Source organism: Harpegnathos saltator, unplaced genomic scaffold (genome assembly GCF_003227715.2).
Source record: "Harpegnathos saltator strain DR-91 unplaced genomic scaffold, Hsal_v8.6 scaffold414, whole genome shotgun sequence".
Taxonomy (NCBI): domain Eukaryota; kingdom Metazoa; phylum Arthropoda; class Insecta; order Hymenoptera; family Formicidae; genus Harpegnathos; species Harpegnathos saltator.
This window is the reverse complement of record NW_020230222.1, coordinates 974,049-1,000,000: the sequence shown is the minus strand read 5'-3', so window position 1 is coordinate 1,000,000 and position 25,952 is coordinate 974,049.

Genomic DNA, 25,952 nt, shown 5'->3' with positions numbered 1-25,952 from the left:
GAGAAGAGGGCAGAGAGAGAGAGAGAGAGAGAGAGAGAGAGAGAGAGAGAGAGAGAGAGAGAGAGAGAGAGAGAGAGAGAGGAAATGAACGAAAACGCAATACTTTCGATCGCAATGCGACGACCTGAACGGTAGCCAAAATGAACTCTCCTAGAAACGTCAACATTTACTTACAGCACGAACATTGCGCGCGCTCGCAATGTGCAGCTGTAGATCTAATTTTTCGAAATGCATCTCGGCGACGGAGCCGGGGAGCTCGACGGAGCTTCGGCGGCGCGCTTCCTCCTCGAGCACGCTGCGATCGTACGGGGAAACGGAATTCACCTCGATCGATCTCTCTCTCTCTCTCTCTCTCTCTCTCGCTGCTCCGCTATTATTAATTTAATCAGCGAGCCTGCGATGGTGTGTATCGACGCGCGCTGTTTGTTCGGCTCAACGGCTTGTCTCGTCCGCGCAGTGCGATTCCACATCGGAAGGAGACGAGAGAGACGCGTGATTTTCCGAAATAAGTCCATCCGTTTGAAAAGGATGGAAAAATGTCGCGTGAACGCGCGCGACATCTGCGACAGGTTCGTCCCGCGATATTCGCGAGAAGGGGAGGAGGAAGGACGAAGGATAACGTTTGTGTGAATGATTTCGCGAAGGTGACGCTTGCGAGCAGTCGATTTTGAGCGATGCCAGGCGTCGTTCTTCGCCTTACGCGCGCGCGTGCGATAAAACAAGCGCTCGCCGGACGTGCGCTTAATTGGTTAATACATCCCGATCGTAAGTGGCGTTGCGTTAGCGTAATTAAAAATATTCCGTGCTTTTTGGCATTCGTTTATATTAATGCGGGCATTACATGCGACGCATATCGCGCGAGCGCACGCATTACGTTGCGCGATTCTGCGTTTCGCTGCATAATGCGGCATATCGCACATGAATATTTTGCCGTCAGTCTACGATGTAAATATCGCAGCAAAATTAACAGTCGCATATACACACGTTACCGTTTTTTGCAAATATGAACGTTATAATATCGGTCTTTGAAGCGCACGGTGGAAACAGGTGGAGGGGAGGGAGCGAGGGGCGAGAGGAAAACGGGGAAAATCAACCGTAAATTAGTCAAAGAATCTCTACTGTGTGAAATACGACCTTCATTACGCGCACGCGAAGATTGGATAACAAAAATGGAACGACAACGAAATCCGTACGACGCGGCAAACACAAATAATAATTTGTTCTCCCTTCCAGGACGCGCCAAGAGAGAGAGAGAGAGAGAGAGAGAAAAAGAGAGAGAGAGAGAGAGAGAGAGAGAGAGAGTGAGAGAGAAAGAGAGAGGGATAGAGGTATTTTTTTCTTCAATATATTTCCGAGGATAGACACGCGAGCGCTGCACACTCCGGCAAATTTATTCAATACCCCGGTGTTATCCGATATTTAAAAAGTTTCGCGAAGCTCTGATTCGAGATAAAAGAGAGAGAAAAAATTAAACAAGAAAAAAAGAAGAGAGAGAGAGAGAGAGAGGAAAAAGCGGCGGCGGATTTCAGTTTCGATCGCGCGGAGAGTCTCCGAGCGTAATTTCCTACGGTAAATCCTACGTGGATTTACCGCCGCGTACCGTGATATCGCGGTGCGCGATGTCAATCGGTGAAATTTTCATTCGCCCGAAATATGTCGCCGCACGATAATTTTCGATGCGCCTCCCGAACGTCGATTTTCGCCCGCGTGCGGCTGCATTCGCGCGTGACGTTGCGCGACAAACGTTCGACGGTAGTCGTAACGGTGGGTTAGGAGAGAGAGGAATTAAAAAAAAAAAAAAAAAGAAAAAAGGAAAAAGGAAAAGAAAACAAAAACTAGGGAAAAGAGAAAAAAGGACGGGATTGTCTACTCCAATCAATTTGGATTTACTTCGTCAAGGTGAATTTAGGTCGCAGAAAGGGTTCTCCCCCGATTGAGCCTCGACGCGACTGTAGTCGCAGTCGTTGATTACGATCACGAGTCGCACCGTTAAGCTTTCGTTCCCTCTGTCGCAATTTACCAATGTAGTTTCCCGTCTTTACACAGAACGCACAGCAGAAAAAAGAAAAGGGTGGAGGAGGTGGGGGGGGGGAGAGGGAAACAAAACAGGAGGAGAGAAAAGAAGAAAAGAAGAAAGAAGCGGAAGAAGAGAAGCAGAAGCGAGATAACCACGCGCGCGCGCCCTTGCATTCAGTCGCGCTTTGATTCGCCGAGGAAATAACGAGACAGCCGAGAGAGGAGAGAGAGAGAGAGAGAGAGAGAGAATCACGAAATACCTCGTTAAAATTACCACGGCGCGGCTGGATGCCGCGAGGGGGTGGAGATTCGACGCCGCCAGTGTCATATTCCGTGCAGTGCTCCGCGCGCGAATCCGTTACTCACCGGCTCTCTCTCTCTCTCTCTTGCGCGCGCGCGCGCGCGCGCGACTTGGCTCACGACGTCGTGCCGCCTCGCCGCGAAGAATAGAGGTGAGGAGATATATTTTACCGCAAACAAATTAGAGAGTAAAGAGCGAATTCCACGCGTGGCGCGCCCGGCCTCCCGTCCGCCAGGTATCGGCGGCCGCGCGCGCTCGTTTTGAGCACGCTCGAGAATTTAATTGCTGACATTCTTAGGATTCTCGGCGGAAGTTTCTTTTCTGCGCCGCTACACATCTTCATCCTTTCGGCCGCGAGACCCGAGAGAGCCTCTAACAAGTTCGCGATTCTACTCGGTCTCCTTCCACTCTCCTCCCATTCCCACCCTTCTCTTTCACTCACTCTCTCTTTCCTTCTCTCTCGCAAGTTGATCGTCCATTATCCGTCCGACGTCGACGACGAGTCGGTCCGCGTTGCGAAGAAAGAATACTCCTTGTCCTGACTCCCCTCCCTCTCGTGCTTTTTTCTCTCGAATTTCGCACGAGTGAAAATCGTGCTCTAGACTGTGTCGTGCGCGGTGCGAGAGATTTTAATTCGTCTCTCCATCGGATCAACGGCGTCCCACTTGTGCGGCGCGTATGAATATTGCATAAACGCGCGACGCGCAATTTTCCCGGTACATCGTCGGATTGACAAATTCATCGCGGACGCGCGTCGGCCGGAACTTTGCGGAGCAGACATCTCGTTAAAGATCGCCCCGGCGAAACTCGGTTAGTCCGGAGCCTCGGTTATACCACGCCTGATTTTCTCCGTCGCGGATAGACAAGCGGCCGGGAGTAATGTTCAAAATTGAAACGACCCCCGCCGCGTGCATTTCCGACCGAGTCTCGCGCCGACGACATCAAACAGCTTTTGATTTCGCCACGTCATATCCTGCGAGCGAAGTTCGCGACGTATCGATGAGGCGAGGAGCTTTCCGCGGTTGCTCGGTGAAGCACGTCGTTTCCTCGCCGCCGAAACGTCCGATCGATTCGTCGGCACATAGACGAGTCCCCCCCCCTAGGCAACGGAAAGGTCCGCTCCGGGGAAAAAATTGCGGAATGCCTGACGGACAACCGCGCGGCTCCGCGGGGACTGGAAAACACGCAAGACGCTGGAATTAGAAATGAAATTCCTCGGGGTGAGCGCGAGGAAAAGTGAAAGCGGAGAAAGTGAGAAGCGTCTGATATATTTCTCGACTTTTTAAAAGGTCCCTCTCTCTTGTGTTCTTCATTTAATTTCCCCCTTGAATATTATACCGCGAGAATTGCAGCAGCGGCTTTCTTCTTCTTCCCTTTGCGGCGACGATAAATCTTCCGTGAACGCGCCCGGCCAAGTCGGCTATTAGAAATTCTTCGAATCCGCGGTTGCTCTCCCCCGTTGAATGCCATTTCTTCCCCTGCGCGGTAAAACAGACGCAACGGCGAGAGCAAAACGACGCGCACCGCCCGTCCGCTCCGTGAAGAATTAATTCCCGTGTGTGAAATGCGTTTACCTCCGCGCTGTTTCCGCGCGCTGTCTTCTCATTCTTTTCTCGCCCCCGACTCGAGCAGCACGCGCGGCTTCAATTCGAGTCCTCTTTCTCTTTCTCCTCCCCCGGCTCCCGCGGAGTTTTCATTCGCACACGGCTCGAATATCACGTAATTGAGTGAGACTCGATATAATTGCGGCTGCAGGCGCACAGCTTTCGCACCGCGAGTCGAAAGATAGACGTGTAGTAGCGGCAGCGCAAGAGTCTCTATTATTTTTATTATTATTATTATTATCATCATCATCATCATCCGCATCCTTCCGCAAGATATCGCACGCATTTGTTCGCGACCGAGGGAGCTTATTTGTTATTCAAAGGACGTTGTAGGAAGAAATGCAAATGATCACCCCGACCAGGGGTTTCGATGCTTTCTGTGCGAACCCGCAATGGCTTCGCATTTTCCCGCGCTACATATATTTTCCCTGCTTCTTCTCTCCCACCCCCTCGTATCACAACCAGTTGATTCGCCGTTTCGCCGCTTTTCTCTCTCTCTCTCTCTCTCTCTCTCTCTCTCTCTCTCTCTCTCTCTCTCTCTCTCTCTCTTTCTCTCTCTCTCACGCCTCCCGTGCCCGGCCACGTACGAAGGAAGCCTCGCGTTTTTTAAGCACGAGTCGCTCGGCGATCGATTAAGGCCGACGAAAATGTTACAACGTAAAATTCGAAATCTCACCCGTTGTTATGTTGCGAAAGTAATGTCGAAAGCAATTATTAAATTCAAAGACTCGGCGAAGATAAATTGATGTTCGGTAATTGGGGAAAAATCAGTCGCGTGTCGATCGATCTGCGATCGAGAGCGACGATAGATCGACGCGGGCGAGCGAAAATATTCGACGAGACGACAGAAAGGAGGAAAGAGCAACGTGTGTAGAAAGGGCAGCCTCAAAACATATTTGGCTCCCGCAACGATATAAGTCGCGTCGTCGTGAATGTTGTCGCGGGAGCCCGGCACTTTCGGTATTCACCACCTCTCTCTTCCTCTCTCTCTCTCTCTCTCTCTCTCTCTCTCTCTCTCTCTCTCTCTCTCTCTCTCTCTCTCTCTCTCTCTCTCTCTCTCTCCTCGATGGAACGCGATAAAATGCTTGAAAATTTCGAAATCGCTTGGACAGCTTCTTGGCTCTTTGGTTGCGCGCGCGAAAAAGGTGGCTGTCGCCCCGACTCTCGCGCGCACAGCCGGCTCTTGAATTTCCATTTAACACGTCTCGTCCTTCACCGCTGCACTCTCTCTCCCTCTCTCGCTCTCTTCGTTTCATCCCCTTCATCTCGTATTCCCGTTTTACGTCTGCCGCTAAATACGACCGTACGACGATGCTCATCGCGCGATAACGCCGAACTTGCGACCTTTACGTGCACAAGTGGAAAAAAACGGACGGTCGGCCTGCTCTCGTAAAAATCTCAAACGCGGAGGCGAATCTCGACCGACGATCGTTGACACAATCATGCGTGGGGATGAAGAGAACGGTCGTATTGAACGTTCGCGTCTCGACGCGAAGGAAACGGAATTTCATTGCAGAAATTCCGCTGTCTTCGAGGGAAACGCGTACGACTCGCGTTCATCGTCCCGTTAATTCAGGCAATCTTTTCGTCCTCCTCGCGCCCCCCCGCGCGCGAATCCTCGATAATTATTTCCTTAAACATCGGGAATTCACGACGTCGGCGCGTAAACGCTTTAAAGCCGCCGGAGTTACATCAAGTCTCTCAGCGAGATCTTCGGAACGAGCTTTAAATATCAACGAGAACGGCGGCAGCCGCGTCGCATGCGAGATTAAACGGAGTCGAAGAGCGGCATTTTATTCGGCTGTAAATTTCATCGGTCGTCGTATCGGGAAATCGATAATGTAATTATTAATTTAATTAAGCCGCGAGCGAGCGCGAGCGCACGCGCGGGAGCAGGGGAGGGTGGTGGTTGCTCGTAATTCATCGCGCGCGCGGGAGAGAAGGGGGAGCAAGGAGGGACAAGGGGGCCAAAATACCGTTCTCGCAAATCGCCAAGGAAATGTCCGCCCCGGCGATTCTCTCTGCGCGCGGTCCCTCTCCAAGCGCGGAAATCTCTAAGTGCGATCGCGCGCTTTTTATAGATTTTCGATAATTAAAACCGTACACACACACACACACACACACACAAACAAACACGCGGGCGAGCATACATCGTGGGCGCGGCGAGAATACATCGTCGTGAAAACTTGGCAAATGGCTCGCATTGTTTGCGCGTCATTCGATTTGCGCCACGAGCACAAGCGACAGCGAGAGACCGACAGCCTAATTAATATGTATTCGCCAGCGGAGTAATCAGAGGAAGGTGACGATAGCTACTCGCGCGATGAGGAAGAATCAGCTTTACACTTTCGCACGCGCTAGATCAGCCGCTTTCTATGTAAATCGTATACAGCACATCACGCGGCGGCGAGCGTACATTCGATTTTAATCCTAAAATGCACACGGCTGCTAGATTAGGGTGAATAAATTACATTTTCCTCCCTATTCTTCCCCGCTCGCCCGGCGCCCGCTGCCGAGCAAGGCGAGTGACCGTGTCGAAAAATCGGCGGGCTGTTTTGCGAGAGAGAAAAGAGAAAAAAATAAAAGGGAGGGGGGGGAGAGAGAGAGAGAGAGAGAGAGAAGCAATAAGAAATCGAGAGTGGACTTCTCTTTACATTGTGCGATAATTAATAATGCGCTCGAATTGATTTCGAAGTTAATTATTGCGCTGCGCAAACTCGCAATAAAAACACGCGAGCGGATTCATATTTGTGCGCGCGGGCTCCGCTCGGAGCGTTCCGACCGCATGAATAGCGCGCATTTGCGCAAAGTTACATAAAGCTTAAAAATATAACGGTCGACGGAGACAGCGGAGGGAGAGAGGATAGAAAGGCTATCGTCGGGAGAATAATGGTCGTGCCGCACGCGTGCGGACGCGAGCGATTCGAATCGCGCCTCAGTCGAAGCGAGTTACCGGCCGGCTGGACTCGCTCGCGATCAAAGCGCGTTACGAATACAATGTAGCGCGATGCATTTCCGCCCGCCGCGTCCGAGCTTGTTACCGAATAAATCGTTATCTTGTAATTGCAGAGCGCGCGCGCGCGCGCCGACGGCTAAACATGTCTATTATTCGCCGCCGCTTTTGCCGGAAAATATGTTGACCCGAAGCTCTCGCGCAAAAACTGCTTCGCTGCGTTACGCGCGCGAAAATCGCCGTCGTGGTCGCGCGCGAGCGAGCGAGCAAACGTTTATCGAGACTGCTTCTTCCGCGCGCGTTTCGATCGGCTGAGTCCGACGAGATTCAAAAGTCCGAATTCAGAAATCCTCACTCGGGATAATTCCGCGGGTGGAAAGTGAGAGACCGAGGCGAGAGACAGGCGGGAAGATCCAGATAGGATCCTGCGCCGGGGGGGAACACGAAGAAATCAGCGAGCCTTCGAGGAGCCACTTGTTAGTCGAGTCGCGGATGACCAAGGCCGCGATCCTGCTGCTGCCGGTGGCGCTTCTAATCGGTCAGAGTTCGTGAGACACTTGTCGCGCGCGAGTATCTCGAAATGATATTATCGCGGAGGAGCGCCATCGAGACTGTATCGGCCCACTTTGCTGTCTCGCGCGCTTGAGCGGCGGCGCCGGCCGGGCCGCCCCCGCGGCTCCTGTTGAATCGCGCCGAGGCAAGGAAAATATTATCGCCCGAGAGCAAGAGCGAGCGATAATAATAATCTCGCGGGCGAAATTCGAAGCTGCAACGGCGCGGTGGCTCGCGCTCTCTCGCTCCGGACGGACCGATAATGAAAGCATCAAAAATGCAAACTATGGATAAAACGATACGCGCCCGGTGAATCCCATCGCGACGGCAGGAGGGAGGGAGGAGAGGACCGTCGCTCTCGATCGATGCCGCGCGACAGTTTCCAAGACGGCACCGCGCGGGTAAACGGAAGCATTCGTCGCGCTGTTGTTTTTAGGAACTCTCGCGGGGCAAGTATTCACCGCCAACTGCGCTAACGGTCGTTCTTGTCTCCGCGCCCTTCGGGGGCGGGAACCTCCCCCGTCACGATGGAAGGTGCCTAGGCCGAGGCGCGAGTTGTTGCGAATTCTTCGCGGCTGTATCTCGATCTAATCGACCGATGTGCCGGCCGATTTAGATATTTTGCCGACGAGATCGTCTCGACGGCTCAATCCGTTCAAGACGCGCGCAAAATGAAAGGCACGCAGCGAGCTTTTAACTTGCACCGCGGCCCCGCGGCGATAAAACTCGCCCGGAGCTGGAACATTTAACGAGATCTTCAATTTACCTTCGGTGAGCCGTTCGAGTCTCTCCATCTCGCCTACCCCAGCCTCCCTGTCTCTGTCATTCACCCTCTTTTTCGCTCTGCGACGAGCTATAAACAAGTTTCCGCTCTCACGAGCGCGCTCGCGCCTACCGCGCAAGTATCCCGCGAGAACTTTAATTCCGCTCGAGATAGCAGTCGGGCTCTCCTTTGAGAACCGCGCGCGTCTCTAATTCGAGAGAGAGAGGAGGAGAGGAAAGAGAGAGAGAGAGAGAGAGAGAGAGAGGGCTGAGAGAGAAAATTTACATTCTACCAAACCGGACGCGATCGCGACCGTTCGATCGGCTGTTCCGGATGCGGCAATCGAGCGTGCACACGGTCAATCACTGACCAAAAATTTGCGTGATCCGTTAACCGGGCGATACGAACACGACGGACACTGAAGGGAGGAGGAGGAGGAGGAGGAGGGCTAATTTCGACAACTAATACCGCAACGACGCGTTATCGACTGGCTGACGACGTGCTCGTTATGGCTCTCCGCAGTTCCTCCGGCTCCTCCAGCGGATGACCAGCTCTTGGCACCAGGGCGTTTTAAAAAGGTCAAGTTCGAGCGTATATGCCGAGGATGTTCTTTATTTCTCTCTCTCTCTCTCTCTCTCTCTCTCTCTCTCTCTCTCTTGCTTTCTCTCGCACTTCTCTCGCCCCGTTGATATCCCGTGGGACATGATCCGCAGCTATTCGATTAGAAAGTCGTGTGAATCTTTCGCGACGCGAGCCTTTAAGTCCCCGCCTGCACACGCGGCTCCCCCCCTCTCTCGCCCTGCGAAATCCGAAGAGCGCCTCTCGAGATTTCGCGGGATGAGTAAAATTACACGGAGTGTATCGCCGAGCCGGAGTGGACCTGCGCGCGGTGAAAATTTAATCGGTTGCCCCTTTCTATCCGCAACTTGTTAATTCCCCGCTTTATATGGAACGCGGCGAGACTGAAGGCCAAATTGAAATTCCGTTTGGGAGAAGCCGCGCTCGAAATTAACCGGAGTATAATTCCCGTTATTCTCCGAGGCGCTAAGGAACTTGTCAACACGCGGATAGACTGTGAAAAGGTTGGCTGCTGGGCCAGCCAAGGATCCTCCCCTCCGGGGAGGGCAAACCCCTCTCCCCCCGCGTTTATCGTGATCGATCTCGCGCGAGAGATTCTTCCGCGGTTGATCGCGCGAGCGATTCTGACTTGACGCCGTCTAAAGCCGTCGCTTAATCACTCATTCCGGAGGACCTTCATTAATCACACACGCGGAGCAGGTTTATTTTTCTCCCCCTTCTTTCTCGTAACGTGCGTGAAGCGGAATCATGACGTTTATCGTTAGCGCCTTATAGAGCGCATGAAATATGGATTGAATTTTCGTTGCGCGCCCGCTCGCTCGCGCTGCGCCGCCGACTTTCTACTCGGTAAAATTCACTTACGGAACTACACTTAACTCGATATATCCGCGTACATGTAAAACGCTTCACCGCAATCTCCATCCGCGTGTTACATCGCGCGACTTTAGATCGCGATATCACTTTGATCTCGAACGTTATTCAAACCTATAATTATTTTGCCGAACATGCCGTCGTTAGTCGTTGGGTCGGGAAGGTGCTCTCTCTTTCTCTCTCTCTCTCTCTCTCTCTCTCTCACCCTCTGTCTCCTCTCTTCCTCAGCTCGCTCAGCAGCGACCACGTGTTGCCTTTCGAGGCGGATCAAATTTGCGACTGCGTTACTTTCAAGAGACTCGTCTTACCTTCACGAGCTACAACGTCAGCCTGTCGCGCTGCGCGCAACGCACTTCGTCAATTACGCTCGCAAATTGAAGAAGCGTCTGAAAATACACGTCGCAGCGCGCGACGGTGCACGAGACACCTCGCGAATGCGAGGCAAAGCAAAACGCTTGCCGGTGCGACGAAGGAGACTCGCCGCGCGCGCTCACAGGATTATCGAGAGAAGGAACAAATTGTTAAAAATTCTGAGCCTCGGTACACGATTCGTGAAACTTCAAACGCACCGTAGAAAGCAGGGCTCTTCGCGTGCGACATTTTTCTTCCCCTCCTTTTTATCGCTTCGTCTCACTCGCCTCGTGCATGGGAGGAGGAGGAGGAGGAGGAGGAGGAGGAGGAGGAGGAAGGGGGGAGGGGAGAGTAAAGTGCAATGTTACGCGACAGTTTGCGACGTAGTTTTTCCTCGCGAGAACGGCGGTTTTAATCCACTTGGGCGACGCATTAAATGCGCTTTAGAGCGGCCGGCGTTAAATAGACGCCGATTATAGACGGTATTATCTAATTACGCGATTATCGAACAGCGCGGGCGCAAAGGGAGCCTGTCTCTGCTGCAGTTGAGGCCAAAGTTGGGGCAAATTGCGGACCGCAGGCTTTGAAGTGAAAGCCACGACCTACGACTGAAATATCGCCAAATGCCGCGCGATTTTTCGCGGCCGACACCATTAAGCGCGCCTCACACGCGTTATTCGCGGCTTTCCGGTCGATTCGGACACTGCGCGGCGCTCTGTCGCTTTGACCAACTCCCGATATCCTTCTTCGGGCGATATCCAATCGAATTCGAAGCCGATTGCATTCCGCTGTGAAGTTCAAACGCGAGCAAAGAGAGAAAAAGGACAGAGAAAAGAAACAGATATCCTTCTTCCCCCCCCCCCCCGCCGGTGGCTATTTCGATATCCGCCGGGCGTCCTCCTTTAAACGTCACACCATATTCACAGTGAATCTTCGCGATCGCAGCGGACTTTATCTCGCTTATGTTTTGAACGCGTCATATATTGTCAGCCGCTTCTTCTGCAAGCAGCTCCGGTGCTTCCAGAGCGGAGTTCGTGTCATGTCACGGGCACGCGGCGTTTCTCTCTCGCGCTCGCCGCGTCCTCCGCGAGAGCCCGCTCGAAGAAAAAGGAAGAGCCGGGAAAACGAGAAAAACGCGTACTCCCGTGGACAAGACGGCGCGGGCGGGGGAGCTCCGAGCTCTCGAGGAAATGGCATACGAGGACTTGGCCGCAGCCCGTTAAGCGCCGAGCGCGAGCGCGCTCACGACTACGGCCGTGATATTTTTTCGCGAGAAAGTCGCGGAGCTCGTTAGCACGCGAGAATCGCGGAAAAATGCGCGCAACGTCGCGCGGAAAGCGCGAGTCTGCCCGACGCGGCCTCGTTAAATTAGGGAGCGCCGCGCAGAAAACCGGAAAGAAACACGCTCGGGTGTGCATGCGAGGGCTCTCTTCATCATCGCTTTAGGACATCGTCGTGATATCATCGGCGGCGGCCTCTGCGCGCGCGCGCGTGCTTCTTATCGACCCACCCAAGAGAGGTATTTGCAAAATCTCATAACGTGCGAAAAATCGCATTCCGCCAGGCTGAAAGGCGATATCTCGGTTATCGCAGAGGGAGCAAAAATGTGCCCACAGATTTGCAACGATATAGCCGGCTGTGCACGCTGGCGACACACAAAAAGGGAGAAAGAGGGAGAGAATGAGAGAGAGAGAGAGAGAGAGAGAGAGAAACAATTTCGAAAATTCAGCCGAGAATCTCGCGAGTTTCGCGAGCTCCTCGCGCAGAAACGGCACACAGTTTCAGCGCCTGTCGATATCGCCGTAATAGACTGTCGCGCGCGCGCTGAAAGGAGAAATAGGAAAACGCTCGAAAGTAAATATGTTCATTCCGAGCGCAGTGAATCGTCGCATTGTCGAGTTCATCGTCTCGAGCACGAAGTTCACTGCGAACGACGAAAACGACGGGGTACCTTCGCGAAAGGTACACGCATTGTCTCGAGTCGTCGTAGTCGCGCAAACTTATCCAATTACTAACGAAACTTGACGACATCTAATTAACGATTAAACACCGTCAAGTTGTTACGGGGCGATGCGATGATCGCGCGCGCGTCTACGTAAGTAGTACGACGCACCGTTACGCACATACGCGCGCACGTGTTTCACCCTGTCGTAACATCGTTCCGAGCGCGTCGAAGGGGAGGAAGGGAGAATTCCCCGCTCCCCTCACCGTTTCCCAGCCATCACGTGTGCGGGGGGGGGGGGGCGTAGAACGCAAGATTGATTCCCCGAGTCGCTCGGGCTTCGCCGTTTCCCCTGCGTTCTCATTACGAAGCGATTCGCATTATGAGCGTGATAAGCAAAAGTGCGGCCGACTTGATCCGATGATGCCGCAATAAACGAAAGAATGATCGACCGCGACCCGAGTTCGGCCGCAGAGCCGCAGAACGGCTAGAAGCGTCCCCACATGCTCCTTGATCCCCCGCGATATGCCGATGAGGGAGCCTCAGCATTTTTCTTCCCGATAAAATGAATATTAATTCGCTCACACCTCCTTTCGGAATTTTAAGTATTTTTACGGGGCGCGCGAGACGAGTAATAATTTATGCGCTCCACAAGTCGGTCTATGGAGAAATATGAACGAGCGCGATCTCGCGTTCCTTCGTCTCTTCGTCTGCTCGTCCCCGTTCATCGGACACGTAACAGCCTGTAATTAAACGCTAGAATAGAACCACGCTTTCATTGATAACTCACGATAATAAACTCGCGCGACACCCGACTCGCGAAAACACCGTGCTTTATTATTCGCCTTCTCTCTCGTCGCTCTCGTCATCCCGCTGTTTTCCCTCTCTCGCCTTTTTCTCGGCATTCGTCTTTCTTCACTCCGCGGTGTTCTCTCCTGATCTTCCGTGTCACCTCGGCGATTTATCGTCTCGCCCGATAGCGCACCCTCACGGCTCGATCGTTCTATTAAATGTATTCACGCGAGACCCGCCGAGACGCCTCGTCCCGAAGCGATCTCGACTTTACTTACAAATTTATCGCGTACGTTAGATTGCCCGATTTATTTATTGTTAGCGCATCGGCGAGAGCGTATTGGATGTCGCCTCCCTCCAAATTCTCTCAACCTCTCTGTCTGTCTCTCCCTCCAAATTCGAGTTTAGTTTTTCGCGCGGCAGTTCGTGCGGCGAGAGTTTTGTTCCCTGACAATTCGCCGCTGCAACACGTATCGCGACGTATTTATTTACAAAATTCATTTATGCCAGACTCGACGAACCGGCGAATTTTCGTTCTCGCGGCACCGCGCACTCGACATCGGTCGGCCGTACGATCCAGCGCAAAAAGGATTTCGATATTCAATCGTTTTCCACTCTGAAATTCCGAATATTATATCGAAATGGAATTCTGGTATTAGCTTCTCATCGGCAAAAATGCGCAGTATGCGCGTGGAATTGTGTTGCAAATTAAACGTATTCAATAATATCCCTGAAATTAACCGAAGATCGTCGATGAAAATCCGATACCTCCCGCGCGCGCGCGCTCTCGAACACCACCGGAAAGAGACCGAGCCGACGACGGGGGGCTGTTTTTAGGAAATCAGACATGAAAAAGCGATGCAAATCGGACTGATGGTCTATAACGTCAGCGCCGCCTACGCCGCTCCGGCGACTCGCAATTTCGCTAATCGCTAAAAAAATATAAACTCGGAAGAGATAAGATCGGTTGGCTGGCGTATAGACGCGGTTAAGAAGCGCCGGTATTTATTATTCATGAAAGCATGCGCGCGCGCGCGCGCGAGTCTACGTTGCAAGGTCGCATTTGCTTTTCGGAGAAACACGCGCGCGCTTCCTTTTCCTCGAGAGGACTCCTCCTCCTCGACGGTACGGTTCCATTTGCCGGTATAACGACTTCGGCGGGGTTCAAACGGGACGTGCCTCGCGATACCGTAAGCCCCATCGTCGTCGTCTATTTTAGAGTGCGCTCGCGAAAGAGCTCCTCGCAGCGACAACGAAAATGCGCATAAAGAATACAGAGCAAGAGAGCGGCGGACCGAGTCTGGGTGGTTTGCGTATATGTGTGTGTGTGTGTGTGTGTGTGTGTGAATCCAACTATAAATATCGTATCTAAAATTGATCGAACAGGCGGAAGGTGCAATAGCAGCGATGATAAATCACGGAATCGTCTTTGATTTTTCAGCGGAGAAAGTCGCGCGAAACGTCGCGTTGTTACGAGGTCGCTGAGTATTTTATCGGAGACATAATACGCGCGCGTAAACGTGTCGTCCTGTACATATTTTTCGTGGCACGCTCGAGAAAGTTGGCTCGCGCGGAGCCCTAAATAAATTCCTCTCTCTTTCTACTCCTTCTTTCTCTTTCTTCCTCTCTCTCTCTCTCTCTCTCTCTCTCTCTCTCTCTCTCTCTCTCTCTCTCTCTCTCTCCCCCTCCGTTTTCATTTTATCGGACTCCTCCTCGCGGATGTCGTCCTCGCGGAAACGGAGAAATGGCCAAGTCAGCGTAGATAGGGGGAGAGTTATCAGCGGGATTCCTGCGAATGCTCGCGAAATATCCTCAAGTTTCTTACTCGAATCGAGCTGCGAGTCACGTGGCAGGTCCCGAAGTCGCGAGCACGCGACAAAACTAAGCGGGGAGTCCCGCGAGTTTCGCTCGCGCGACAGGCCGGCGCGACGGTCCCGTCCGTACGGATCCTTCCTCTCGAGCGGAAGGAAGGAAGAAGCGGCTGGTCGTCAATCGATAGCGCCAGCCACCGAGCGTATGTGTGTGCGCGCGCGCGCGCGTGAGTATGTATGTGCAGCACGTAATTTTATTTAGATATAAATGTGACATTCGCGCTTCCCAGAGATAAATTTCATTTTTCACGCTGCGCACACCCATACGCACTCATGCACGCACATGCATGTGTCCCGAAAACCGCACGACAATGGAAGCGTATCCTCTAAACGCCTCTGGACGTGTCCGTCGAATCTATTTAAACGCTTTCCGCAATTTTCACGCCTGCGAAAATTGCATCGCCGATCATGCGGAGCGACGGAAAATATGAAGACGACGGGGGGGGGGGGGGGAGCGAAAGAAAAAGAGGCGAACACGAAGGAGAGAAAGTCGATGGTGCACGAACGGGATGCAGACGTTTCCTCGGGAAGTTAGTATCCGTCGAAGAATGCTATTCCGTGCAGTTATTTGACGCTTGTGTCTCGCTCGTCCTAAAACGACGGAAGCAGGCAGTACACACACACACACACACATTGCAGGGATACGAACTCAATAAACAGGATTTCGCATCTACATCCACGCACGCGCGCGCGTGCGCGCGGAGGGCTCTTTCTCTCTCTTTTTCCCGTCTCCCCATCCTCGTCACTCTTGCTTCATCTTTCTCCTCGCAACGAACTCGTGAGGAACTCGTAAAGACCTCGTAAGGAATCCGGAACGACTCACCGCCGATGTATCTCCGCGACTTCGTCACGATACAGTGGCGTCGTGAAAGCGCGGATATAGACGCGAACTGCCGGAGGATACGAAAGCTGAGCTTTTACTGCGGTGAAAAAATACACGGACGGATCGCCGTGATTCTCAGGTCGCCGCAGGCTCGCGTCAGGATCGACCGATGACCAATACGCGAATCGAGCGATTCTTTCCAAGTCCATAAAATCGGAAGTCGTAAGCGCGCAACTCGCATCGCAAGACGGGAAAGCGCGCCGAGTGTGATTGCCTTAAAAATAAAAAAAAAATAAAAAAAATAAAAAATATGAAAAAAAGAAGAAACTTTTTTAATCACGTGTAATTTGCCAGCAAGCACCAAACAAGCTACAAATTCGTCATCAAAAATCAACGACAAGCACGCGATTCTCGCATTCTCGCAAGCTCTGTCAATCAGGAAAACATGATGTACACGATTACGATAAAAGCATGGATATAACAGGAAGAATCAGGCTCGATCCGGAGTTCGTCACGCAATTCGCGACGTGGCGCGACGATTAACGCGTTTCGCCCGTCGCAGCAACCCCTTTGACGCCGTTCAAGAAACGCGGCGTGTAATTTACTGATAGAGCGTTCGCGCGTCCTTACGTTTAAACTTTCGTAACTAAGATCGATGAGGTCGTCGTTCCTCCTGCACCTCCCCTCCCCCCGCCGACCCGACCACGTTCCAGCGGTATACCCGTGCGACAGGTCGCGGGAAAAAATATGGAAATGAAATTAGGAGATCGTGGGCGATAGGGCGGTCGCATGCGGCTTCGACGCTCCGCAGACGAAGACAAAGGGTCTTGCCTCCTCCGGTGCGTTACGGAGAGACGGCGAGTTGAAGATCCGGAAGTATCCGCCGTCCCGATGCGTTTCCGTGTCCTCCGAAGATAAATAACGCGCCTCGGCGCGCGCGAGCGAGCGGCACCCCGCTCCGTAACGAATCGAGCTTATCAGCGAAGTTCGGATGTGCGCGGCGTTATCACGACGTTAGAAAAAATCGCGATCGCGTCTCGCATATCAGTCTTACGAATGTATTCCTGTCGCTCGATCGCGGATATAGCGATCTCTCTTCATTTCCCCTCTTCTCGTACGGCGAGCACTCATACGATTGTGTACGATTCGGTCGAATTTGACGGGTGGGGGTAAGAAAGAAGAAGGGGAGGGATTAATTGCATTCGTCCATCGATCAAAGGTCGAAGCTCGACCAGGACGATAAGCTCGCAGGCAAATTGCTGCCTCTGCCGGAAGCGAGGGTAGTAATTGGCGCCGAATAAAGCGCCTTGTCCGGCTCGATCTTGACTGATCGTCCTGTCGGAGGGCTGCGAGTCTTTTCTCCGCGAAAAAGAAAGGCGCGACCGACGGATCTGCCCAAGCGGGCAGATCCGTCGGTCTGAGGCGCGCTGCGGGAAAAAGCCGCCGCTGACATTGAAATGAAAAACCTTCTCCGAAGCAATGTGCGTACGACCGGGCCACATCGAGAGTCACAAGTTTCGGCTGTTGCGCGTGACCGTGGCTTCTCGATCTGCATCGATAAGTATGATGTAGTACGTCGCGCGTAATTTCGAATATGTAAATCACGTCACAACACGCGACGTATCCCGAATCGACGACGGTGGAAGAGTTCTACGTCGCTTGTCACGCGGGTTTGCCGTGTCGCGTATTTACATGTCGCGCAAGATGTCACGCGTATGTCATATTTTATTTATATACAGGGTGTTCTTAAAAGATATGTCAACAATTTAAGGAGATATTCCTCACGCCTGAAGGATGAAAAAATGTTATATGGACATAGATGCGGAAATGCTTATTTCAGGAGTTATGTTGAAAATACTGTTAGCTGTATTACTTACACAAGGAAAAATTTAGGATTAATTATTGTAGACGACAATCGTTTAATTAGGCTTATTTACATTTGATTTTAATGTGACCTTGAGTTAGTTACAATAAATGTTGAAAATATTCGCCATTCGCCTGAATACAAACAGTGACACGTCGACGCATTGATTCACGGACACATTCAAAAATGCCTGGCGTACAGCGGATTGTCTCGCAACCTGCAATGATACGGTCACGAAGATCTTGAATATCACGCACTGTTGTAGCATGTACGATTGCCTTGAATGTCCTCACAAATAAAAGTCTATCGGATTGAGATCCGGGGAACGTGTGGAGGCCACAAAGTAGGTTCACCTCTTCCTATCCATGGATCACTGTAAGTTTGATTGAGAAAATCACGACTATTGTCTAGGTGTAAACAAGTAACCATAACACTAAAGGTCAATATTATTCTGATTGATATTTACGAATAAGGCACTGTTTACCAGAGATAGGCATTTTTTAATGGCGAACATTTTCAACATTTATTGTAACTAACTCAAGGTCACATTAAAACCAAATATAAATAAGCCTAATTAAACGATTGTCGTCTACAATAATTAATCCTAAATTTTTTTCTTGTGTAAGTAATACAGCTAACAGTATTTTCAACATAACTTCTGGAATAAGCATTTCCGCACCTACGTTCATATAACATTTTTTCATCCTTCAGCTATGAGGAATGTTTCCTTAAATTTTTTATATATCTTTTTAGAACACCCTGTATATATATATATATATATATATATATACACGCGCACACGATATATACCGAAGCTTTTTTGAAACGCGGCGAATCCAAACAGCGTGACGGAGGAGACGCTATTTAGTTGGCGTGCAAACCTCTCAGAGATTTCGACAGACTCGAGATGGACCACCAGAGAGACGCACATTCCCCGATAGTTATCATTTAATTTAAACAGAGAGAGAGACAGAGAGAGAGAGAGAGAGAGAGAGAGAGAAAGGGGTGCGTGAATTCACCGCGTGCAAATGAAATTCTTCCCAACGCAATTTCTGAAATTCGAATAACGCGGCTCTTGAAACACACTCGGGGCTCATTCGCTTACATTTAACGTCGAATTTTACGGAAAATCACTCCGGCAGCTTTGATGGCCGAAAATTAATTTCGCCGATTTCCCAATGATTACATATCGCTCGTTCCGCATCGCGGATCTGCCGCTCCCAGCGTGGATTTCGACCAGCCCTGGCCCGTAATCACAGCACAGCACGTCGCAGCATGTCATTATCGACGTAACGCTGCGACGGTGCACCCTGCCCTCCCCCTGCACCCTCTTTCTCCGCCTCCCCCCTCTCACCAACCGTGCAAATGTGCAAACTATGCGCGTATGCATTTACAATGGGCGACGTGCGTCCAGGACGCGAAATTGCATCCTGGCAGAGACACCACGCGAAGAAATCCTTCCGCCGATGCGCGATGCATAATATACGGATGTAGTGCGCGCGAGAAAGAGAGCACGAGACAGAGAGAAAGGGAAAAAAGAGAGAAAGTGCGAGAGAGAGAGAGAGAGAGAGAGAGAGAGAGAGAGAGAGAGAGGTAGAGAGAGACGAGAAAATTATATCCATCGGTCTCTGAAAAGATTCCGCGTGAGATTCTCCCCGCGTCTAAGATCGCCGGAGGGAGGAATGCGGCGCGAGATATAATCGGCTACGAAGAGCGGAACGAGAGGAAATCCCCTCCCCTCCTCCTGCCTGCCTACTCTGTGCCCCGCTACGCTGGTGCGGCGCATCAACGCGAACTCGTGTCGTTGCGCGTCTCCGTGTTATTAAACGAGAAATGCCGCCGGCGGCATAAAATTTCCCGCTGACAGCGGCGGCCGACTTCTCCGTCGCCGCGTTAACGTTCAACAGCGCGAAAATTCATGTTAACGCGCCAGCGAAACACGGCTGTGCGAAACGGTCTCGTCGTCGTGGCAGACGTTCGCTCGCGGGGTTGCGCGGATTTACGCGAGGTTGCGGTACTCCCTCGCTTCCGCGCCGGTTCTCTCTGCGCGATCGCTTCCGTTTCTTCCGAAGCGACCACCCCCTCCCCCCCCCTCGCGGACGCGAATTGTGCGCCCAGCTCGCACAGTCGAACGCGGCCGCGATATTATTATCACCGAACTCACTCCCGAGCAACCCGACAGTCGACGGGATCCTCGTGATCCTCGAGGTGGAGGATCCACCTCGAGGATCACCTCAGAGTATCCTTTCGACCCGGCGGGGAGAGACGCTGGCGAATCGATCGACGGATCGACCGTATCGATGAACGGCGAGTTCGATATTCGCAGGGGAACCAGGCGGCCATGTGAACGCCAAATTTTCACCGCATTATAATCTACGGTCAATTCCAACATAATGAACGTTTATCTCTCCGGCCGTGGACTCTAATAACGGGGAATCCACGTCGCGCCACGTTAACGCGCGCCATCGATCCGAGGCGCCGGCGAGAGAGAGAGACGTATAAACTGCACGTCGCGCCGGCGGCAAGTCGACTTGCGCCGAAAGACGCAGCCACCACCGCAGCGGCTCCGAGATGCAAATTCTGCACAACCCTTCCTCCGCCCGGAAGGAAGAGGCATCGTAATTGGGAGATGAACGTGTTACCCTTAGCTCGCGAAGATTGATGATCGCGCGTCCGACGTTAGACTCCGGCCGCCCGGCTCGCCTTTAAATGATGAAGACTCCTCGCTCCGCCGGCCCACCCTCGGATCCGCCGGGGGAGAGAGAAAATTATCTGCCTGATCTAACGGCGATGGCGGAACGACGGAGAAATTGCCGCGCCGGTGCGGCGACCGTCGTCATCGTCGTCGTCGTCGTCGTCGTCGGGCTGGACGACGACGACGACGACGACGACGACGACGACGTACAGTTTAGCGACGTAATATTTTTCTACTCGCGCGGTCGCGAGAGACGTTTCGCCCACGCAACAGGTTTGCACTCGTTCGTGGGGGCCGCGATATCACGCCTCGTTCGGTTCTTATTATTATAAATGAGCGATCGAGAGAGAGAGAGAGAGAGAGAGGAGAGAGAGAGGGAGAGAGAGAGGAAGAGGGAGAGAGCGCAGAACAACGCGGTGGAACAAGCCGGCTTTGAGCTATTATTCGCGTGAAACGAGTTTCTCTCAGCTCGTGCAGCTCGAGCTCACGTCGCTCCTTGCCGATTTTCTCGGTGGCGCGACGTCATTCAGTTGATTTTTTCCGCGAAAGCGTTTACCCGCGGAACTTTCGCGGCGAGCGCATATCTCCCGAAAGAGCGGCGAAATATCGCCAACTGCTTGATTAATGTTTCGCAACGCCGTAAAAACAGCGCGCACGTATCGGCATAATGGAGCGAGCCACGTGGAGGAGCTGAAACCTAAAAGTTTGACAATATCGAGGCGGCAGATGCGCTCGCGAGAGAGCGCCGCTTAAATGTGCGACGTCGTCGGCTATATTTTATTCAACTCGCCCCCCTCCCCCCCGTAAAGCGCAACGTGCGCGTGCGCGCAAGCACGACGAGCGAATAAAAATCCGTATAGCAAACAGACATGTAGCGAAACGTCAGCGCCCGGCGTACTCACGCTCGGTCGTGGAATATTAAAACGCCGGCGAATACATGCCTCGCTCGTGGCGGCTCCTCGACGACGGCCAGAGAAAAGATTTCGACGGTACATTCAAAGTTTCGGAAGTTTACGCGCCGCCTCGAAGAGAGAGAGAGAGAGAGAGAGAGAGAGAGAGAGAGAGAGAGAGAGGAGAGGGAGAGAGTCCTCCTATTACTAACGAGCTCTCTTCGCTCAACCTCCCTCTCCCTCTTTATCGATAATCTCGGATATTCCCGGCGATGCTTAACATTCCCGTAAATACACGCAAGATGTATTTACCGCGAACTTGGCGGCGCCTCTCTGCAACTTCCGGCCGCGGATTCCTCCTCGGCCGATTTGCACAAGTAAATTTTTTCGCCGCGCGGGCGAATTTTTCTACCAGGCGTTATCCTCTCTCTCGCCGCGCGCTCGGCAAATTCCATCGTTAAATATTAACCAAAGTTGGAAACCTTGTTAGAAAGCCGATTCATAAAAGTTACCTGAGTCAAGTAAGGCATAATTTACATATTTGCAGTCCGGAAGCTTAACTCGCGCCGGAGCCTCCTAATCGATCGTCTTTCACGCGATCTCGCAGCTCGAGCCCGCGAGATCGTTCGGTAGTCGCGAGTGCCGAAGAGTTCGCGCCGTCGTGTCATTATTTTTCCGATCGTCGCAAAATGAGGAGCCGAGAAATCGCTCGATTACTCTCCCGGAATAATTCCGGTCGAAATGTCGCGTCAAGATCCGCGCGCTCGGCTCTCGCCACTCACGCCGTTGCTCTCTCTCTCTCTCTCTCTCTCTCTCTCTCTCTCTCTCTCTCTCTCTATCTCCCTCTCTTTGCTTAATTCGCGGTCGCAGGCCACGAGAGCCTATCTAAACATACGGAGATATTTCATGCTCGCGATTACGGTCCGTTGACAGAGCGGAAGGTCGAGAAAGCGAGAGATCCACCTCGGGCGTTTTTCGCTCGACTATCGGCAGCCCGACGGCCAGGTGGCCGAAAGGCGACGGCGACGACGGCTAACGAGTCGATCGCTCCCGGATACGAGCCTTTCGGGATAATGAAACGAAAACAAGATTCCGGCCGATTAATCGAGTGTTCGTGCAATCGATCGCGATGCAACCGCCGCCGCCGCCGCCGCTGTTCGGACGGCGGCTGGCTCCACCGTGTGTCGTCACTACGGCTGATGAATAAAACAGCACGCGCGGGACGTCGCAGTCGGGCGAGTTCTCCTCCGCGCAAGCATTTGGCCGTATTCCCCTCACTCCCGCTGCCATTGCGCTGATCATTGGGAGAGTCCGGAAGAGCTTTGGTTTTCATGGACCGAGCTCGGCGATCGCTCGCCGGACGAGAGAGCGGCGGCCGGAAACGTCGGGATAAGAACACGTACGCCGCAACCGCCCCGGCGTTCTCGTCGTCTCGAGAATGCGCTACGAGCGGTATGGTCAGAGATGAGAGACCAAGTAAAACAAAGGGAGTCGAATCCACCTGACGAGGGGGGGGGGGGTGAGAAGGAAAGGAAATAGAGAGAGAGAGAGAAAGAGAGGAGGAGAGAAAGTGCTGCGGTCGTTACGCGCGCGCACGTTGAATTCGTGATTGAATCGTTTCCGGGAGAGTTCGCGGCTGGATTGCCGGGATTGTGGGTTTGCTCTGTGTGTGTGTGTGTGTGTGCGCGCGCGTTTCTACGCATTATTTAGGTTTCATACACGGTTTTATATACGAAGAATTTGGAATAATACATCAACGTATCGATCGTATCGCGCGGCGAACGAAGCGTCGTCCTCTCGTGATGTACAGCGACCTCGCGCTCTGTCGGATTCTCTCCCGGGGGAGGAACTGAGAAGGGGTGTGTTACGGCTTCCGACTTCTCCAACTCGCGTATCGCGTGATCGTTCTGAGAAACGAACGGTCGGTCGAGCTGAAAAAAAAATTTCGACTGCTCTCTCGACGCGAGCGCGTATCGCGAGCGCGCGCTGTTATCTCGTCGGGGCAACTTCGGGGCGACCTGCCCCGCCTCCTGAAAAGAAAGAAGTTTGTTCGGCAAAATTTTCGGGGACCGCGCTACATCGCGAGCGGAAAGTCCTCTTTCAATAGCTTGAACCCGTAACGTCTAATTCACTCGAGAGAACGGATTTGCAGTTCCGTGCACGTTCGAGTTTGTTGGTCGAAACAAGTTATGCCGGCTGCGATACAGAGGTAGAATCGCCGCTGATATCTTCCCAAGTATTTGCGGAGGGATTTTTGATTTCCGGCAAACGTGCGAAACGTGCGATGCGGTGCGAGCAGATCGGAACGGTGTGTGCGTGTGTGTGTGTGCGCGCGCGCCTCTTCTTGTACGTGCGAGCGTGTGTGTATGTGCGAGTGGGTAATAATGAACGCGCGAGATTGCCTCGAGTATCAATCATGAGGCCACCCCACCAATCTCGAATCGTCGTAAAGGAGCTTCGCGATGCTCGAGAAGCTGATCGATATCATGCGACCGTGCAGATAAAATCTTTAATTACCCATCGCTCGCGCATCGATCCGTAGCGGAGCTCCGTTCGAAGGCGGTGCACCGCGTGACGTGTTCGCACAGTTCCGCGATCGTCTCTTTTATTTCGCGAAATTCTCATTTCCTCGGGAATAATTTCATTCCCGCGCGACGTTCGCGCTGCGCGCGCAAGATTCCTGTTTCTGCGGTGTACCCATGGATAAAAATTAATTGCCATAAATCTCGGCTAATTCTCGGTTAATTCTCGGTGAAATGAACTGAAATCGCGACGGTAATTTGTACAGGAATAACACGGCCGCGAGGAAGAGGAAAAGGGGGGAGAGAGAGAGAGAGAGAGAGAGAGAGAGAGAGAGAGAGAGAGAGAGAGAATGAGGAGGGAGAGAAATGGGAAAGGTGGCGAATCACGGGCGTATTAATATCAATCATCGGATACTTTTAGATGAGTGTTTGAGCAAAATGATGGAACGAAGCGGAGAGTTAAATGCAGCACTGACGTCACCTTGTGGATACCGTATGTGGATCAAGTTCCGGTTACGGGAACCTGCGACGAAGCGATCCTCTATAACCAAGATCGCAAAAGGCAATAATTGCCGGATATAAGCGTTTATATCTAGCCGCGGTCTACGTTGGCGGTAGCGGGCAACGTATTACTTTAATATCGGTGTCACACGTGTAAGTAATCTACAATCAGATATTTTGGACCGGGCTATACAAGCGTCGAAATGCTATTCGACACGAGAACAATATAACCATATTAATTAAAATTGTCATAATAACGGGAACAAAATAAATTATAATTTACGAATTTCGGTCGATGCTGATTTTCAGATAATTAATAATGTCATATTATTATAGTCATAAATAAGTAAATAAATGAATTAGCATCGCAATTGTCGATATTATGTAACAATTCTAAAATATTATTAATTTAATAACACGGAAGAGAGAGAGAGAGAGAGAGAGAGGGAGAGAGAGAGGGGGGGGGACGGAGAAAGAGAAGGAGAGAAAGTAATTTCACCTGCATTTGGATTTTCATGCGGAATTTTAAGAACGTTTTTCCTTTTCGCTTGCCGCAGAATGTACCGTGAAATGTCATTAACAATAGAAAATTTGTATATTTTTTAAGGATTTCTCTTTTGATGTGCAGAAACGAAAACGCGAAATATCTCGTTTACGGACCAGCAAGACGGAAGCTAAATATTTCGTTTCCGCGTCGAGTCGAAACGAACAATAGCTTTTTCCTCTCAAGTCTCTGAGCCCAGTAATGCGCCTCAAGAGTTTGGTTGCAACCGCTCGCACTGTTTGCTCTGGGGAACACGAGTTTTATATGTTCGTTATAGTATAGCACGATTAATACAGAGGGAGAAAGAGAAAGGGATTAATTTTCCAACCTGAAAGATTGACGTTACACATCTCCCGTCCATCGCGTTTCTCTACTCGTTACTGCGTATGAGCTTGCATAGAGCGTCTCACTCTCGTCTAAAAAGACAAGGTAACCGGAAATTGCCGGGATGAAAGGTCCAGATTCAGCCGGTAGAAAAGCAGGGCGCTCCGCCAGCGCTAATACTTGTATCGTTAGTTTTCGTATTCGTTCTCTGCCCTTTATTTGCCCATCAACGTGTCAAGCCAGCCAGCGTGTCAAGCCGTTACAAACAAGTTGAGAGGATACAAATGGAGGAGGATGTTGCAATAGAGGAGGAACGTTTCCTTAGGCCATTACGCTCAAGTGTCTGTCGGATATCACGCGAGCTTAAATCATCCCCGGTTTGTAATACTAATTGAGCGGCGCGCAACTATGCCGAAATGGAGAAGCCGGAGAAGCGAAATAGTCGCTCTAAATATAGCGGTCGATCCGGTTCGCTTCTCGCGATTAATATATCCGAAAGCCGCGGCAAAGACACGCCGACGTGTCCCGAATAGAAGCATTACGTCTTTAGACGGCCTCGCTTATACACGCTGCTCTCTATCGCTCTATCAAAGTTTCAGCCGGGCGAGCGTGTATGACCCTTGCGTGATAAATTAAGAGGCGCTAATTACGGCATACATGCGCGCGTACGACACACTTTCACACACACACACACACACGCCGCGCCTCGGGTGCAGTAGATACGTCCGAAATCTATAACGGGAAGTTACCGATACGTCAGCTCGCGATTCAAGGTCGCATAATGCGCCAACTTTAGATGAGGAAGCTCCGTGCAGCTTTTCGCGAATAGCGACTAAACCCAACTGCCGTCAGATCCTCAACAAGGATTCGACGTCGAAGTCTCGTCGGCGATGAATCTCAATCGAACGCGCGATCGCGTGTTCCGGATTCAGCCTGCGATCAGCTGACCGTGACGTGCGTCGGCCTCGGCGTCATGGAACGTGTCATAATTGCGCTCTCACACCGGGGGAGGGAGGGATGATGATCGATCCTTTATCCAGCGTTTGCGGACTCGTTAGTTTACATAGCGCCTACCGCACGCTCTGCCAGAGCCAGCGGGGCCGAGCAAGATCAATGAGCGGATCAAGCCTGGCACATTGATCGAGCATCGCCGTTACCACGCGCGAGGATCTAAAAGCTACACGAGGCGACGTTG